Source organism: Sminthopsis crassicaudata, chromosome 3 (assembly GCF_048593235.1).
Source record: "Sminthopsis crassicaudata isolate SCR6 chromosome 3, ASM4859323v1, whole genome shotgun sequence".
In the NCBI taxonomy this organism is placed as follows: domain Eukaryota; kingdom Metazoa; phylum Chordata; class Mammalia; order Dasyuromorphia; family Dasyuridae; genus Sminthopsis; species Sminthopsis crassicaudata.
The window spans coordinates 341,999,809-342,019,285 of record NC_133619.1 but is presented as its reverse complement, the minus strand read 5'-3'; the positions used below and the strand labels follow the sequence as shown (position 1 = coordinate 342,019,285).

The 19,477-nt window shown below is 34.7% G+C and overlaps 1 protein-coding gene across 4 annotated transcripts in view; it reads right to left on the bottom strand.

Annotated features, from left to right (window-relative positions):
- PPP2R3A (protein phosphatase 2 regulatory subunit B''alpha) overlaps positions 1–19,477 on the bottom strand; it is a 353,882-nt gene that overhangs the window by 138,336 nt on the left and 196,069 nt on the right. The window contains exon 2 of one of the 4 annotated variants that reach the window (XM_074301594.1): positions 9,950–10,020. The exons of the other annotated variants lie outside the window; for them this stretch is intronic. The gene's annotated coding sequence lies outside the window, so the exon portion shown is untranslated. The remainder of the gene's footprint in view (positions 1–9,949; positions 10,021–19,477) is intronic. 4 annotated transcript variants of the gene reach the window in all.

Genomic DNA, 19,477 nt, shown 5'->3' with positions numbered 1-19,477 from the left:
TTCTGAGAATTGATAAAACTGTTGCAGGACTTCAAAATCTTCAGGAATCAATGGATTCCCTAACACATAAAAAGATTGTTGCAGGACTGCAAAAACTTGCGGGGATCACTGGATTCCCTGACACGTGAAGCAATGGACAATAGATTGGTTTTGGACTATCTCTTGGCTGCTGAAGAAGGCATATGTGTGACTGTTTGTTTATATACCCTCCTTCTAGGACTTCTAGAAATCTTTTATAAGACCATGTTGATTCATATTGTTTGTTATATCACTACTTGCATGTACAATTCATGTTTGTTACACCACATTGAGCCTGCCCTGGCTGTGGGGAGAGCCATCACTAATACCCTGTGATTTATTGCTATGTGCTTGTGTAATACCTCCCATGTTGATGGGTTGTGCATAATAAGACCCTTCAGCCCAGAAACCAGCTAGCAATCCCCACTTCCCTTTGATGCTTTTCATCTCCCTTCCTGAGATGTCAGGGAAGGTGTGACCACCTGTGTTCTAAAACAAAAGAAAATGGGAGATGTAAAGGGCTGAAACTCTTGAGTCAATGCACTGGGGTCAGACAATCAAGCACTTGATTAGGTCTCAGTTATTCCTCCTGCTTTAGTAGCTTGTGTGTCTGCTCTGGGTTTGAAGCAAGAGCTCCAGCTCACTGGCATCCTGGACATCATTAGAAACAATAACAAGAAGGTAGTGACGACTTTGTACTTTCTGGGTGCCTTTCATTTGAGCAGCTCAAAGCATTTTATAGATGGGAGACTCATCCATCCTCAGGATACCTCCCTATATACTTGCTTAGATCCTTGGCCCCATCAGACTGGTACATTAGCCTGGAAAGAGGGGAGGGGACAAAGCGAGTCAGGTACAAGGAAGCCAGGCTCAGGGAATGCAGAAGGGTACCCATGGCGTTAAAGGGAGAGGCAAGAGATTGGCGAAACTGAGTCTTGACTTTGGGCTGCTCATGATAGAATGCAGGATTTAAAAAGCCCTTAGCTGATAAGATTTCTTCCCAAAAATATGTGACACCTACTGTTTTCATGGAGGCCAATTCTGAGCTCTGTGGAATCATAAATCTTAGATTGAGGGGAATCTTGGAAGTCATCTAACCTAACCCTCCTTTGTGAGAAAGATTTAAAGAGGTGAAATGGTGTGCCCCAAGACCCCACACAGCTAGTGAGTGGCAAAGTTTGGATTCTAACTGAGATTGTGGGACTCCAAATCTGGAGGCTGCCTCTATGTGTATGAGTTGTTCAGAAGTAGGACCTACTTTTGGGCTAGGTGTTGGCTGGTAGCCCCAAATACATCCCTGAAGAGTAGTAACCGGTCTCTCAAAGACCCTGCAACCATTTCAGAACAACATTGAACTCTGGACACTCTCAAAATGTACATACTCCTAAAATGCAGAAATAATGGTGATGAGACCCTACCTCTTCTCTGACAATCTTCTGCCTTCTGCCTCCAGACCTTAATGATTGGACAATACTCTATAAAAATATGCTTGGAAAATGGCCTTTCCCACTATCCTGTGCTGGCCCAACCGTTTGGTGTATATAGAGAATTGTGGGAGGGACTAGGAGGTGCAGTGAGACTATCCAAGGTCACTTCTGGGAGAGAGATGAGACAGTGAGGTCGCAGAGATCCTACGTGTCCACTCTCTTCATTTCTATCGCTAAAAACCTAGAGCAGTAGTCCTCAACCTTTTTTAATAGGGGGCCGGTTCACTGTCCCTCCGACTGTTGGAGGGCCGGACTATAGTGAAAACAAAAACTCACCCTCTGTCTCTGACCCTCAGCCCATTTGCCATAACCCAGCGGGCCTCATCTGGCCCAGGGGCAGTAGTTTGAGAACTCTTGACCTAGAGTAAAGATTTTTGCTTATCCTAACTCTGGCTGATTCTAAGTCATCCAGGGTTCTAATGCAGTTGCCATAAGGCAATAGTGATGGAAATGGAAAGGAGAAAGATGGGAATATTGCAGAAAATCTTTAGAATTTGGAAATACAAGTCATTCTCCAATTGATCAATGGTCAAAGGGTATGAACAAACAATTTTCAGATGAAGAAATTGAAGCCATTTCTTGTCATATGAAAAAATGCTCTAAATCACTATTAATCAAGGAAATGCAAAATAAGACAACTCTGAGGTACTACTACACAACTCTCAGACTGGCTAAGATAATAGGAAAAGTTAATGGGGACGTGGGAAAACTGGGACACTAATACATTGCTGGTGGAACTGTGAACTGATCCAACCATTCTGGAGAGCAATTTGTAACTATACGCAAAGGTTTATAAAACTACGCATACCCTTTGATCTAGCAATATCTTTACTGAGTTTGTATCCTCTAAAGAGATCTTAAAAAGGGAAAAGGATCTTTCTGCAAAAATGTTTGTGGTAGCCCTTTTTGTGGTAAGGAACTGAAAGCTGAGTGGATGCCTATCAGCTGGGGAATGGCTGAATAAACTATGGTATATGAATGTTATGGAATATTATTGTTCTGTAAGAAACGACTAGCAGGATGAATACAGAGAGGCTTAGAGAGACTTACATCTACTGATGCTGAGTGAAATGAATATGACTAGGAGATCATTATACATGGCAACAAGAAGATTATATGATGATCAATTCTGAAGGACATGGCTCTCTTCAAAAATGAGGTTTAGGCCAGTTCCAATGGTCTTGTGTGACCACAGGAGAGAGCCTTTTGCATCCAAAGAGAGGACTGTGGGGACTGAGTGTGCATTACAACATAGTATTTTCACTTTTGTTTGCTTGAATTTTATTTTCTTTCTCATTCTTTTACTTTTTGATTTTTCTTGTGCAGCATGGTGGAAATATGTACAGAAGAATTGTACGTTTTCCATATATTGAAATTACTTCCCATCTAGTGGAGGGAGTTAGGGGAAGGGAGGGAAGAAATTTGGAACACAAAGTTTTATAAGGATGAATGATGAAAATTACCTATGCCTATGTTTTGAAAATAAAAAGCTTTAATTAAAAAAAAAGAATTTAGAAACAAATTAGAAGTGGAAAGGGAAGGAGAAAAGAGGGCCTAAAATGACTCCAAACTCTCCCCCAAAACTGTACATACCCTTTGATCCAACAATGACTCTACTAGGACTGTATCCCAAAGAGATCAAAAAAAGGGAAAAGGACCCAAATGTGCAAAAATGTTTGCAGCAGCCCTTTTTGTAGTAGCAAAGAACTGGAAACTGAGTAGATGCTCATCAGCTGGGGAATGGCTGAATAAATTATGGAATATTATTGTTCTATAAGAAATGATCAGCAGACTGATTTCAGAAAAGCCTGGAAACATGAACTGATGAAGCAAGTAGAATCAAAAGAACATTTACACAGTAACAAGATGATGATATCATGATCAACTGTGATGAACTTGGCTCTTTTCAACAACGAAGTGATTAAAGGCAATTCCAATAAACTTGTGATGGAAAAGAGAACTATCTAGAAAAGAGAACATCTAGAGAGAACTATAGAAACTGAATATGGATCAAAGCATAGTATGTTTATCTTTGTTGCTGTTGTTTTTTTTTTTCTTTTTAGTGTTTTTTCCCCCTTTCTGATCTAATTTTTCTTGCGCAGCATGACAAATATAGAAATATGTTCAGAAGATTTGCACTTGTTTAACTTTTATCTAATTGTCTCTTATCTTGGGGAGAGGGGAGGGGAGGAGAGGGAGAAAAATCTGGAACACAAAATTTTGCAGAAGTGAATATTAAAAACTATCTTTTCATGTATTTGGAAAAATAAAATACTATTTAAAACTTTTTTAAAAAATAAGAAATGACTCCAAGATTTCAAGCATGGGTGACTTTATTTATAGATGGCCCTAATCAACAGAAATAGGAATGTAAAGATGAGGAAATAGCTTTAGGGGGAAAGATATATTGAGTTTGAGGTATTGGTAGGTTCCCCCTTCCTACTGTTACTAAAGAAGCAATTGGATATGAACAATGAGGATCTTATTCAAAGAGATCTCACTATCATTCCCCTCCCACTTCTTTCAGAAGTATGGAGTCAGATCAGGGATAATCTTGATAACCAAGAAGAATTTAGACTTGATCATGGAAGCAATGTGGATCCACTGATTTTTGGGGGGCAAGAGAATGACATAAAGAAACCAGCAATTTTCAGCACTTTCAGAAATGGGAGCAAAATGATGATGGGGGAAAAACATATCTTAAGAAAGTATATACCTGTAAGGAAACTCATGAATTTTTGAAGCTCAACAAACATACGTCACTGGGTTGAGAAAGAAAGAAAACAGAAATAAAGAAGAAAACAGAAATGATACTGTTATAGGCAGAACAAAAAAAAACACTCAATATGTTTATTGAGGCTAATATGTAAAGTGTGCTTCCTAATTACTGGCACAAAGGTAAGATATAGTGCTAATAGAAAACATTATTAATCATTGGTTTGAAGTTCTCTGCTAAAACATAAGAATAAGATATATTTGCTTTGTCAACAGTCATCCCCCAAGAATGTAGAGAAATAAAGTAACTACTATTTTGAACTTAAATTTGACCAAAAAGCATGGCTGATGATGTGAATGTGATAAGAAATGTTGGAAGAAAATGTTCATCTCCTCTTTTGAGTTATAAAAAAAAAAAAAAAAAAAAAAAAAAGCAAAAAGAAAGAAATGCTGGGCATAATCAGATATGTAACTTAGATTTTTTTTTCAATGGGCATTTTGGATTTAGAAGCTCCTGGTAACAATGCAGACTATGAGTCTATAATGCTGAGTTTATTGATTTAGAATTAGAAGGGACCTTAGAAGTTGTCTAGTCCAACTGTCAACTTTACAGATGTGGAAACTTAAGGTGTTAAATAACTCACCCAAGGTGTCAAGAATGAACCCAGATCCTCTATCTCAATATTCCAGCATTCTTTTTGACTATTTCTTTGCCATTAGAGCGTTTTAGAACACTGAGTTGTTAAGTCTAATTCAGAGTGAGGAGTCAAAATCGGATCTTCCTGACTCCAAGGCTAGCCTTCTGCTCACTGAACCATATTAGCTCTTACCTTAGATTTATTTTAACATTTTTCTTCTTTTGATCCTTACACAGTATTAACTCCAATCATCTCAATGTTTGGGTTGTCACTCTGAACATTCCCAAGTATCTTCACTAAATGTGGTAGCTGGAGTCCCTCAAAATCCAAAGAATTAAAAATAATACTTGAGGTATAATCTGAACAGGACAGAATAAAACAAGACTATCAATTCCTCCTTTTAGGGCACAGTGCACCTCTTAGGATAATATTAATTTTTAAAAATTTGCCATGTCACAACTCATGCTGTTTTCAGTCCACTAAAATATTCAGCTCTTAATTTTGGGGGGGTTGTTGTTGTTTTTTTTGGCAAGCAATATTATCCAGCTATGCTTTTAGTGGATATTTCCTGAAATTGTCTTAAATCTTAGTGAAAAAATATTACATTTCTTTGAATTAAATTTCCCCTTATTAGATATGATACATCATTCTAATATATTCAGATGATTTTGGATTCTGATCATTATTCAATGTGTCAGTTCTTCTAGTTTTGTCACCTGCAAATTGGTGAACATAATCATTTGTTTTATTCAAGTCACTGATTTAAAAGTGTTAAATAGGATAGGACCAAATTCCTCCAAAAGCCATTCCATTGACGATCAATTATTCCAAAGCCATTCCACTGAAGATCAATTATTCCAAGTTGGGATCCGCCTGTTAAATGACTTCTTGGATAGCGTCATTTTAAGCAATTCTGAACCTACCTGTATCATAATCTAAATTTTCTTCTTTCCATCTTCTCTACATGAATAAAATGAGAGTCTTTGACAGATGCTTTGATAAAGTACAGTTACACTATACCAAAAAGAAAAATAAGATTAGTTTACTGAGATCTCTTCTTGATGAAGCTACTTATTTATCACTATATGCAGGTTTAAATGTTCAGAAAATTGTCCTTTTAATAATATAGTCTAGAATTCATCTAGAATTTGAAGGAAGCTCAAAATTCTAGTGTTTTGTTTTTGGCTTTATATTTCTAAGGCTTAGTAGATTGTTGGGCACAAAGTAAATGCTTGGTAAGTACTAGTTAACTGACTACATTTTTTTAAAAATTAGGATATTTATTTTCCAGTCTTGTGGCACCTATAAATTTTTGTAGATTCTCAAATATTTTATATATTTTGTTGCATAATTATTGAATGCAAGTTCTCTATCTTTTCTTAGTAAGTTTTATGAGCAATATTTAGAAATATTGATAAATTTAAGAATCCTTTGGGACTTTTAAACAGACCATCATATTGTCTAAAGCAACACTTTAGTTAGTTTTCTCCTTTGCCTATATTTATTCTGGCAAATTTTTTTGTTGAATGAGTACATGAATAAATAAAATCATTTATTTAGTGCTTACCAAGTATGAAATACTGGGATACTAACAGGAAAAAATAGACAACTAAGAATTCTCAAGGATCTTCCACATAAAAGTAGTAGAGAGCTTGTAATTTGATATACTAGAAAGCAAAACAGACTTGAGAAGAGACAGGGTAGAAAAAAAAGAGAGAAAGAAAATGATAAACAGAAGAAAATAGAATAGAGAGAAATCTACAGTTAGTAATCATAAATGTGAATGTGAATGGGACGAATCTACCTATGAAACAGAAGCAGATAGTAAGATGTATTGGAAACCAGAATCTAAAAATATGTTGTTTACAAGAAACAGAAAGACATACACACAGAGTTAAAATATGGAGTTGAGGAAAAATTTATTTTGCTTTAGCTAAAGCAAAAAAGGCAGAGGTAGCAATTATGATTTCAGACAAAAAGCAAAAACATCTAATTAAAAGACATCATCAAGGAAACTAATTTTGAATGAAGAAATATTAGCATTTAACAGATATAGACCAAATGGCATAGAATACAACTTCTTAAAGGAAAAGTTAAATGAGTTACAGGAGGAAACAGACCATAAAAACTATACCAATACACTAATACACTAATTTTTTAGATGAAAAAAAAATTAGGCTGAGAGTGGTAAATTGATTTGCCAAATGGATATATAAAATGTTCAGGGGTCAAGCCCTTTTTTTCAGGTGCTTTCTTTCTTTGATGTCCATACATCACACTATTTTCACTGATGGCTCCAAGAAGCTGCAACATGCACAACAGGCACACCATGATAAAACCATTTTAGCAGGTGAGCTAAAGCAGGTTGAAGAAAACTAATAGGCCTCAAACCCATCAGTGAATTGGAGCAGGGCTTCTTAAACTTGTTCCACTCATGACATATTTTCATTTGATAAATTTTTATGTGACCCTGAGTATGCATATCTATACAACCAATATACAAATCAAACATATACTGATAATAAGTCAGAGAATTTGGAACCCTGATATTTGGGCATGGATATCCTATATGGGGAGTTAGAAGAATGTATACCACAAACATGTGAAGAACTCCCTGGTGGAATTAAGTGGATATGAACATTTTATTCCAACAGACCAGGAAAACAGTGGAAGTAGTTGCTGTGGAATGCTTAAAGGTTGGTTAGACACTGAAGAGCCAAGGTCTACTGCACCCTAAGCCATTGCCAGTAGTCTTGTCTTTTGTCTTGCCACTGGGCTTTGAGAGTGTGAGACTGGTGACAGCTTCATTAGGCCTCACTTAAATCCAATTTATAGGTGTGTCAAAAGACATCACCCACACCATTTTACAATTGGTTTCTATCTCAAAATCCTGTGGTAATGGGTAACTGATGAAGCAGCAGGTAAAGATAAACTGAGAGGTGGAGTTACAACCTTTCATCCAGGGTCGTCATCTCACTAGACTGAAAACAGCAGTTCAATATGGCAGTCCCCAGTCGTCTGAGCAGCCTTTTAACGGACCAAGTTGCTCACTTCCTGGCATGAAGAAAGGACTTAAAAAAGATACCCTGAAAACTGTCTGCTTGGCCCAACCTAATGCCAGCCTGCTTACTCTGTGGCTGAAACACAAAAAAAGCTCACAAAAGCTTTGAGAAGAGGATTCCACTCGCCATTAGTACATGGAACATGCACATACTAATGGACAACATGAAGACCTGAAAGATGAACAGTTCATGTTGTGAGAGAACTCAGCAGGTATTGCATCCAAGAGCAGCCTTTAGTGAAATAAAATTGGCAGGTCAGTAACCAAAACTGGAGCAAAATACATGTTCTTCTAGAATGGTCACTACAAATGGAACACTATGAAGCTGGCAAAGGTTGTCCAGTCAACAAGTTAGTTCGTCTCCCCAAAGAAGTGATTAAGAGCCTCAGGACAATGTGATTGCCACTTTTAGGAAAGTACCAGGCCACATCATCAGACAGTACATATGCTCCCACCATATGTACATTCTGCTCCATCTCTGGTGAGGAAAAGGAAAAAGGTTTTCTTGTGACATTCATGGGGGTTTAGAGGGTTCTTTCTCTTTGTCATTCTTGCATGATTCTTGCAGAGACCTCTTTAGTTGGCTGAACTTTGTCACCCACCCAAGAGTGAATGTGGCTTCAGAAAGGGCCAAAGAGTGGTTAATATGATATTTGCTGCCTGACAACTCTGGGAGAAATGCCAGAAGCAGAATAAATGTCTGTACACATTTGTTGATCTGATCAAGGCCTTTGAAAACATCAATTAGAAAAACATGTAGAAGATCATGGCAAAATTTGGTTGCCCAGAAATTTCATTAGCATTGTACATCAATTTAATGACGACATGCTTGCATAGGTTCTGGATGATGGATGGCGTTCTTGTACTTCCCTTAGCACCAATGGAATGAAATAGGGTCGTATGCTCACTCCCATGCTTTTTAGCATGTTTTCAGAAATGTTGTTGGACATTCAATGAGGACAAAAATAGCACTGAGGTCAGCTACTACACTGACAGTAAATTATTTAACTTGGAAAAGACAATACAAAACAGAGACTTGATGCATGACTTTTTGTTTGCAGAAGATTGTACGCTCAGTGCAGCCTCTGAGGCTGAGATGCAACAAAGTATGGATCAATTCTTTCCTATTTGTGCTAACTTTGGCCAGATAATGCCAAGAAAAAAAAAGTTTTCCATCAGCCAGCACCACAACCTCTATACAGGAAACCATAAGGTACAACAAATGGAGAAATTCTGAATGCTGTGAATAAGTTCACTTACCTTGGCACTAATACTTTCCTGAGAAATACATCTAGATGACGAAATTCAGTCTTTGGGAGACTCCAAAGGAAAGTGCAAGAGAGAAGTACTAGACTGCCTATCAAATTGAAGGTTTACAGAACTGTTGTGCTCATTGTTATTGTATACCTGTGAAATCTGGACAATCTACAGCACCATGCCAGAAAACTGAACTAGTTCTTTCATCTGAATTGTATTAGGAAGATTCTGAAGTCACCTAGCAAACGAAGGTACTGGACACTGAAATCCTTTCTCCAGTTAAACTGCCAAGCATTCAAACTCTATCACTGAGAGTGCAACTCTGATGGGCTGGCCATGTTCCAATGGCAAATATACAACTGCCTAAAAAGGCTGTGATGTGGTATATGAAAGTAATAGAATATTATTGTTCTATAAAAAATAATGAACCACCTGACTTTAGAAAGGCTTGGACAGATTTACATGGACTGATGCTGAGTGAAACAAGCAGAATCAGGAAAACATTGTACAAAGTAATAAGTGATGATCAACTTATATCAAGACTTGTTTCATCTCATCAGTTCAGTTATCCAAGGCAATCTCAATAAACAATGGATAGAAAACGCCATCTAAAGCCAGAGAGAGAACTAAGGAGACTGAAATGTTAATCAACACATGATATGTTTACTTTTTTCTCTTGGTTTTTCCCTTTTGTTCTGATTTTTCTCTTTCAGCATGATTTATAAAGAAATACATATGTACATGTATAACCAGAAAAAAATTGGAGAACTCACACAAGGCAAATGCTTACACGGTGGTCAGAAGAAGCAATACAAGGATACTCTGAAGGCCTCTTTGAAGAACTCTGAAATTAATTGTGAGACATAGGAGATTCAGTGTAATGTGACAACATCAAAGAAGGTGCTGTGCTTTATGAGCAAAGCAGAATTTCAGTAGCTCAAAAGAAATGTAAGATGTACAAATTTAGAGATAATTTCATCTCAAATGTTCACAAAGACTTATTTGTTCTCCAATTGTTGTAGAGCATTCTGAGCTTGTAACTGGTCTAATCAGCCACAGTTGGACACACTGTTCATTGACTTCAACATCCTGATGTCATTTTAGTCCTCTTCAAGTATGAAACACAATCACCAAGCACAGGTAACTAATTACAACTCAGGCCTCCCAGCTTTCAGCCAGTCTTATGCTTTTTCTGTCATAAAGATCTAGACCCTAATTTATCTAACGATTCCTCAAATATCTGAAGATAGCTTATGACTCTCCTCTTTTTTCTACAGATTGAATTGCACTGCCATTTTGTTCATGCAAGGATGTATATATAGGTACCCTAATGACTCAGAGAAGATGGCCTTATGTTTTAATTTTAAATTAATTTAATTTAAATTCAATTACATGATATGATTTTTTTTAAACTACAAATTATATTTTAGGTAATAAGTATCAAACTGTGGAAATTGTTAAAATGCACAAAAGAGCCATGTTTATCTATAATATGAATCCTCATATTGTGGTTCTGTTTTACCACTGGCCGCCCTTTGTTCCTCTAACTATTGGTCTAGAAAATTTTGCACCTATGTAAGCAGCCATATCAGGTATACTTAGCACAAAGTAGTGTTCATAATCTCTGCCACATGTATTTTCTACTGAAATGGCATAATAAGCCAATGGTTTTATAATTTCAATTATATAATAACCCCTTTTTATTTTAAAATATTTTCTTATATAAGAAAAGCAGAAAACACTAAATTATAAAAAATGTGTTGATAATAAATACCTTGGCTTCTCTGATAAAGAATTTATATGAAGATAATCATAGATCATACACTGGAAGCTGAAAGGGACCTTAAAGACTATATAATCCAATCCCTTCACTTTACAAATAAAGACAGCCCAAGTCCACATGGCAGCAGGTATCCAAATTGAGGATGGCACCTGGGTCCCTGAATTTAGCATCACTGGCTTTTTGATTCCAATGTGATATCTTCTTCCTGCCATCATGAGTCCCAATAGATACAATAAACTAAGCAATGACCAATAAAAACAGACTCGATTGCTTAGTTTAAGTCAATCATTCTTCTCCCAACCATCAAATACTGCAATAATCATTCACTCCATGATATTCCAAAACTAGATTAAATTCTTAGCCAAGATGTTTATGTTTTCTAAAAGCAAAAACAAACAAACAAACATAGATATTCAGTTAGATTTATTTAAAAAATGCAGGTTGGCAAAATATAGCCACCAAAGAATAAAACATTTTGCCTTTATCAGCACTTGTTCTCTAATAACAACAAAGAAGGAACACACTGAGCTCTCCCTCAGGTCTTTTATATACTGCACATAAAAGAGAAAGAAAGTACAATGTCCCATCAGTACCTTGACTCATTTACAATTTGGCATAAATTGGCTCTGACTTAGTCCTCACATCCTAGACTCCCAATTCATTTGACAGTAGTATTACTCAGCCTATATTGAATCACCTTATCCATAGTTATCCAAGCCGACTCTGACCGATACATTCAACTGTGGGAAATTTTGAAAAAAATTACTAAAAGAATGCTAGTGGTTGAATAAATTTTTTTTCCAATAATATATCAATATAGTTTGAGTTCTTTTAAGCCATAGATATAAAAAGTAGAAACCTCCAGGGAAATGAGTGAAAAATAAAATGAAATTTTTATTATTTTCTACCTCCTATTCCCTCCTTTTTCTATCCTTGATTCATTTATCTCTCTGCTATTAAGAGAGTTGGGGCTCCATTCTTGTGCCTAAACATAAGTGATTCAGAAGCAATTTGAGATTTTTATTTCTATCAAAACTTTTCTAAGTTTCATTACTCTAACAAGTATTCCTGAGTTGTCCAATGGCATTTCATATACTACACTAATAAATATAACTCTTAGTTAACTGAAAATTAAGTATGGTATCTGATATGCTGTATAAACAAAATTTGTTTTGTGTATAATGCAGTAACATGTTGTTTACTGAGAATTTTATGTATTTTATTTTCTATATCTTTCAGAAGAAAAAAGAATGAATCCTTGAAAATTGTAAATGAAATAATGGGAAATAGATTATGTAAAGATAATTTTAAAAATGATTCTACTTATTTGTTTGAACTCACTCAGGAAACATTTGGAGGATAGTTAAGGATGAAAAATAGTTAAGACAATAGCTAGGAAGAATAGTTAGGAAGAAGTGATTATAAATACACACACACACATATATGACAAGATTGTTAACTTTAAAAGTTATCAAGAAAAAATGAATAAAACCATTTTAAGGATTTTGTACATAATAGGGTACATAAAGTGGGATGAATCAGAAATAAGTCACTTAGAATGAATAGCACCATTGGCATGCTCAGAAAACAGTCCTTTTTTATGAGTGACTCAGTGTGGAAACTGTGAGAGAAGGCTAGAGGGACATAAGAATGTTCATCTCAGAACTGCTTTTAGAGATTTAACAGAAATTATGAAATTTTTTTATCTGCAAATGCTCATTTTCAAAGGTTTCAAAAATAGTTAATTTTCAAATATATTTAGGAAATTTCTCACAAAGCAAGAGTTTATATGACACTCAAAATCTTCAAAAAGGTACTGAAAAAAAAACCCCAATATAGCTGAACACTTCAACGAAATACAAAGATGTAAGAAAATGAGGAGAAATTGATTTTTATTTTTAAAAATAGGAAAATAGAAAGCAATATCCATTCCTTTTTTTTTTTTTGATCAGGGGAACAATTATAAATTTTTTTCAGTTCCAAATTCTCTTCCTTCCTCCACCTGTCTCCCTACTGAGAAGCCAAGAAATATAGCATCTATTTTACATATGAAGTCATATAAAACATTTCCACATTAGTCATGTTGTAAAAAATGAATAAGAAAATAGGCTTTAATATGCACTCAGAATTCATCAGCTTTCTCTCTCTCTCTCTCTCTCTCTCTCTCTCTCTCTCTCTCTCTCTCCTCTCTCTCTCTCTCTCTCTCTCTCTCTCTCTCTCTCTCTCTCTCTCTCTCTCCCTCTCTGTAGGTAATATATTTCCTTGAGTCATTTGAAACTCTCATGGATTATTTTATTAATTAGAGTAGCTAAGTTGTTCACAGGTGATTATTTTTACAACATTGTTTTTACCCTGTATGATGTTTTTATAGTTCTACTTCACTTTACATCAACTCATGAAAACCTTCTCAGGCCTTTTTTAAAATCATTCCCTTCATCATTGGTTACAATAGTATTTCAACAAAACTACATTCAGCCGTTCCCCAACTGATGGTTATCCCTTTGGTTTCTAAGATTTTTTTCCCCACCACTTATCTGATAGGTATGAAGTGGTACTTTAAGAGTTGTTTTCATTTGCATTTTTAATTATTACTGATTTATGACAATTTAAAAATATGACTATTGATAGTTTTGATTTTTTTCTGAAAACTGTCGATTAATATTTTTGACCATTTATCAATAAGAAATGGTTCTTACCTTTTTTCTTTAATTTAGCTCAGGAGGGAAACAATTCAAAACATTGCTTTGAAACTTTGATTTTTGAAATTTTTCATGTGGGAATTGTAAGGGAGGGAAATTCATCTTTTAATGAATGTAAGAGTTTACTTGAATACCCCATGGAGCATATTCAAATGACAGAAATTTAACTGAAAAATATTTCGTTTTAAATTTTCATTATTTTATGGATTCATGAAAATTCTCACACAACGAAACAGTTTAGAAGAATAAACATACTCTAAAAATACAATATATAATAACTGAAGATATCTTAAATTTTTTAGCTCTATAGCATAACTTACTAAGGGCACAAGATGGTAAGATGGTTTTGATAAACCTTAGACATTACAGGAAATATTAAAAAATACACTTTATTAAAAAATGAATATAGGACAGGTAAGATAGTGGAGTAGAATCACCAACCTAGCTGAGCTCTCAACATTTTTTTCCAAACAACATTAAAATAACATGTCAAATTAAATTCAGGATTGACAATAGCCAACAAAAGGTCAGGAAAAGATATTTTTCCAGCCCAGACAACTTGGGAGGTTGGCAGGAAAGATTTGTCATAATGGGGTGGGAACCAATCTAGACTGCAGAGGCAGCACCAATGTAGCAGCTTCTGGAACTCTCAGACCAGAGATAGCAAGGGGGTTGAGTAAATGATCAGAAAGAGACCAAAAGGGACCCCTTTCTACTACTGGGCACAGGATCAGGTACTGTATCACATCATACATTTTGCACCACAGAAAATGAAGTAATATAAAAATGTTTATGGCATTTTTCTTTGAAAAAGGTTTCATTTCTCAAATATGTAGTATTCAAATTTATAAAAATAAGAGCCATTCCCCAATTGACAAATGGTTAAAAGGTATGGAAAAGCACTTTTCAGAAGAAAAAAAATCAAAGCTCTGAATTAATAAATGAATAAATGAAAGCAACTCTGAGCTACCATTTCACACCTATCAGATTTACTAACATGACAGAAAAGGAAAATGACAAATGCTGAAGGGGATGTAGAAAAATAGGGACACTAATACACAGTTGGTAGAGCTGTCAACAACTCCAATCATTCGGAATGATTGAATGAATCAAACGATTTGGAACTATGCCTAAAGGGCTATAAAATCATGTATATCCTTTGATGTAACAATAGCACAAAAGAGAAAAAAAATCAATCTATATGTACAAAAATATTTTTTATTGTTCTTTTTGTGCTGGCAAAGAACAAGAAATTGAAATGATGCCCATTTTAATTGGGGAATAGCTGAACAAGTTGTAGTATAAAATTAAGATGAAATACTATTGATCTATAAAAAATGACAAGGGAGATAGTTTTAGCAAAATCTGGAAAAACCTTTATGAAGTGATGTAGAATGAAGTGAGCATAACCAGATCATTGATCACAATAACAAGATTATATTGATGATAAACTGTGAAAGATTTAGCTACTCTCATTAATACAGTGATCCAAGAATTTCAAAGGACTTGACGAAAAATGTCATTTATCTCTAAAGTGAACTGATGAACTCTTAGTGCAGACTGAAGTATAATTTTTTTACCTTATTTTTCTTGCTATTTTTGGTGATTTGGCTGATATGAAAATGTTTTGTATGATTTCATATGTATAATTGATATTACACCTCTTGCCTTCTCAATTTATAGGAGAGGGACTGGAAGGAGGAAAAGAATTTGAAACTTTAAAAAAATGGTAAAAATAAAAAATAAATTTTAAAGAAATAAAAATGAATATAAACAGCATATTTTTATTATAGCGTTTTATTTACAAGATATATGCATGGTTAATTTTTTAGCATTGATCTTTACAAAACCTTCTGTTCCAACTTTTCCCCTCTTTTCCCCCCACCTCCTCCCCTAGATGGCAGGTTGACCAATACATGTATAAACAGCATATGCAAAAATGGTCTGTGAGATGCAGATCACATCTCATCCTGCTTATCTTGTTTGTTTGATTCACTCTTCCCACTTCAAATGGAAAAGGGGGAAGGGAATGCCAGGATGTGTAGTGCTGGACCTTTGCAGGGTGCCTGCCACAGTCACAAGGTGATCTGAAGGGAAGAGAGACAGGAAGGCTAGAATACTGGGAGGAAGTAGAGGGAGCTATTACTGTGGTGCTGTATTAATAAAGTATAACTCCCCTGAGAGCACTTGCTCTAAGGGGAAAACTGGGAGCTTATATAGCAGAGGAAAGAGGTGGGGAAAGCAGCTGTGGAGGAGAGGGGTAAATATAGTTGTGTTGAAAACAAGCTCATGATTCATCTTCAAACTGTCCTGATTGATCATGTACTCTTTAGAATTATACTCTAACCCCTACTTTCTCTACTTTAAAGTTGATAAGAGGTTGAATATATTGATAAGACTTTCTAATACTTGAGATGCTTCACTTTTAACTATCTAGCTCTCTTATCTCAACAAAATTTGCTATTGTAGCTTGAGAGAATATATTTTTACAAAAGCAATAATAGCATTTCAACAGACACAAAATTTAGCAGTTTTCACTGCTAAAGGAACAGAGGAGCTAGGATTAAAAGACAAAGAGAGTAGGATTACAAGAACATTTACCCAGCAAATCAATAAATAGTTTCATTAAATACATTGACAATAATGAGTAAACATACTGAGATCTGTGGGCTATAGCCAAAACAGTATTTAGGGGAAAATTTATACTTAAATTGATGAATTAAGTGTGAAAATAAACAACCTGGAAAAAGAATTTTAAAAACCTAAACAAACACCAAATTGGAATTTCTGAAAGTCAAAGGAGAGGTTAATAAGACAAGACAAAAAACAAAACAAAACAAAAACCACACACACACAGTGAACTATACTAAACTGGAAGCTAGTTTCATGGAAAAAAAAAAAGCACCCTAAAACAAAAACAAACCACAATAAAATAAATAAATCATTGTTTAATTGAAGAAAACCAAATTACCAGAATCAAAAATTAAAAAGGATGAGTGCACGTGAAAACTAAAGTAATTAGGAGTTACTTTGTTCCAACTACATACCAATAAATCTGATAATCTATGTGAAATTTATGAATAGTTCAAAAATATAAATTTCTCAGATTAACAGAAGAGGAAATAATATTTAAATAATCCTATCTTAGAAAAAAGAAATTAAGCAAGCCATAAATGAGCACCCTAAGGGGAAAGAAAAACAAAACAAAACAACAACCCAGAACCAGATGGATTTACAAGGGAATTTTATCAAATTCTAATACTATATAAATTATTTGGAAAAATAAGCAAAGAAAGAGTCCTATCAAATTTCTGTCATGATACAAACATGGCGCTGATACCTATAGAACAATATCCTTAATGAACACTGATGCAAGGGAAATTTTAAATAAAATACTAGCAAGAAAATTAAAGCAACATATCATAACACAAAATATACTTTGACCATATGGGATTTATACCAGAAATATAGAGCTACTTCAATATTAGGAAAACTATCATCATAATTGAGCATACCAATAACAAAATAACAAAAAATCAAATGATTATCTTAAAATATAGAAATGTTGAAGGGAAAGCAGAAAAAATTGGTACACCAACTAATGCACTGTTGGTAGAGTTATGAAGTGATCCAACCATTCTGAAGAGCAATTTAGAACTATGTCCAAAGGGTTATAAAACTGTTCATATTCTTTGACCCACTAATAACACTATTATGTCTCTATGCCAAAGAAATTAAAGGGGAGAAAAAGGATCTACATATTTTAAACTATCTATACCCGAAGCTTTGAGGTAGCAAAAAAATCGGAAACTGAGGGGATGTTTTTCAATTGAAGAATGGCTAAAGAAGGGGTGGTATATGAAATTAATGGGATATTAGTGTGCCATGAAAACTATTTTAAAGATGCTAATAAACAAATTAGAGATGAAAGGGAGAACATATCTATGAATAGAACTATTTAGGGACAGATCTCAAATCCTGAGGACACTGAAGGCAAAACATCTCCAGGTGAAGCCTTAAAGGATGATATGAATTGATCCCCATTTCACAAGGCTTTCTTGGAAGAATTCAAAAAGGATGTAAAAAGAGAGTTAAAATAAAAATGGGGAGAGGAAATAGGAACTTTGCAAGAGAGTTTGGATTAGTAAAAAAATTATTTGACAAAAACTCCTTAAAAACAGATTTAATGAAATGGAAAAATCATACAATTCCTTACAAAATAGATTTGATGAAATGGGAAAAGCATGTAATTCCCTACAAAGTAGATTTGAAAAAGAAACCAGTTCATTGAAAAACAGAATTTGTGAAATGGAAACAAAATCCAATGAACAAAATACCTCATTTAAAAGTTTAGTTGGCCAAATGAAAAAAGAGATAAAAAACTAATTGAAGGAAATAATTCACTAAAAATTAGAACTGAACAAATGTAAGTGGATGACTCAATAAGACTTCAAGAATTTGTCAAACAAAATTTTAAAAAATGAAAAACAATAGAAGAAAAGATAAAAACAACTGATCTGGAAAACAGATCCAAGAGAGACAATCTAAGAATTATTGGACTACCTAATTAAAAAAAAAGATTTTAGACACCAACTTTCAGGAGAAGTATTAGGGGAAAAGCATAAGAAAGGAGGAAGGGCTGTAAAAGGGGAGGGGGTTGCCAGAAGCAATATACTGGGGAGTGGGGAAGGGGAAAACAAGATGGCAGGAAATAGAAATCCAGAGTTAGTAATTCTAACTGTGAATATGAATGGGATGAACTCTCCCATAAAATGGAAGCAGATAGACTGGATTAAAAGCCAGAATCCTTCAGTTTGTTGTTTACAAGAAACACCTTTAAAGCAGAGTGATACATAGAGAGTAAAAATAAGGGGTTGGAGGTTGGAGCACAAAATCCAGAGTTAGTAATTTTAACTGTGAATATGAATGGGATGAACTCTCCCATAAAATGGAAGCAGATAGACTGGATTAAAAGCCAGAATCCTACAGTTTGTTGTTTACAAGAAACACATTTAAAGCAGAGTAATACATAGAGAATAAAAATAAAGGGTTGCAGCACAATCTATCATGCGTCAGCTGAAGTAAAAAAAGCAGGGGTAGCAATCCTGATCTCAGAGGAAGCAAAAGCAAAAATAGATTTAATGAAAAGAAATAAGGAAGAAAATTATATCTTGCTAAAGGGTACCATAGATAACTAAGTAATCAATACTAAACATATATGCACCAAATGGTATGGCATCCAAATTCCCAGAGGAGAAGATAATAGAACTACAAGAAGAATTAGACAGCAAAACAATACTAGTAGAGAATCTCAACCTTACTTTCTCAGAACTAGAAAACTCAAACCACAAAATCAATGAGAAAGAAGTTAAGAAGGTAAATAGAATTCTAGAAAAGTTAGGTATGATAGACCTTTGGAGAGAACCGAATAGAGACAAAAAAAGGAATGTTTTTTTTTTTGTCAATAGCATATGGAAGCTATACAAAAACTGACCAAGTATTAGGGCATAAAAACTTCAAAATCAAATGCAGAAAGGCAGAAATAAAAAAATTGCAATTTTTTTCAGATCATGATGCAATAAAAATTATGTGCAAAAATGTTTGTGGCAGTCCTTTCTGTAGTGGCAAGAAACTAGAAAGTGAGTGGATGCCCATCAGTTGGAAAATGGCTGAATAAGTTATGGTATATGAATGTTATTGAATATTATTGTTCTGTAAGCAACGATCAGCAGGATGATTTCAAACAGGTCTGCAGAGACTTACATGAACTGATACTAAGTGAAATGAGCAGAACCAGGAGATCATTATACATTGCAACA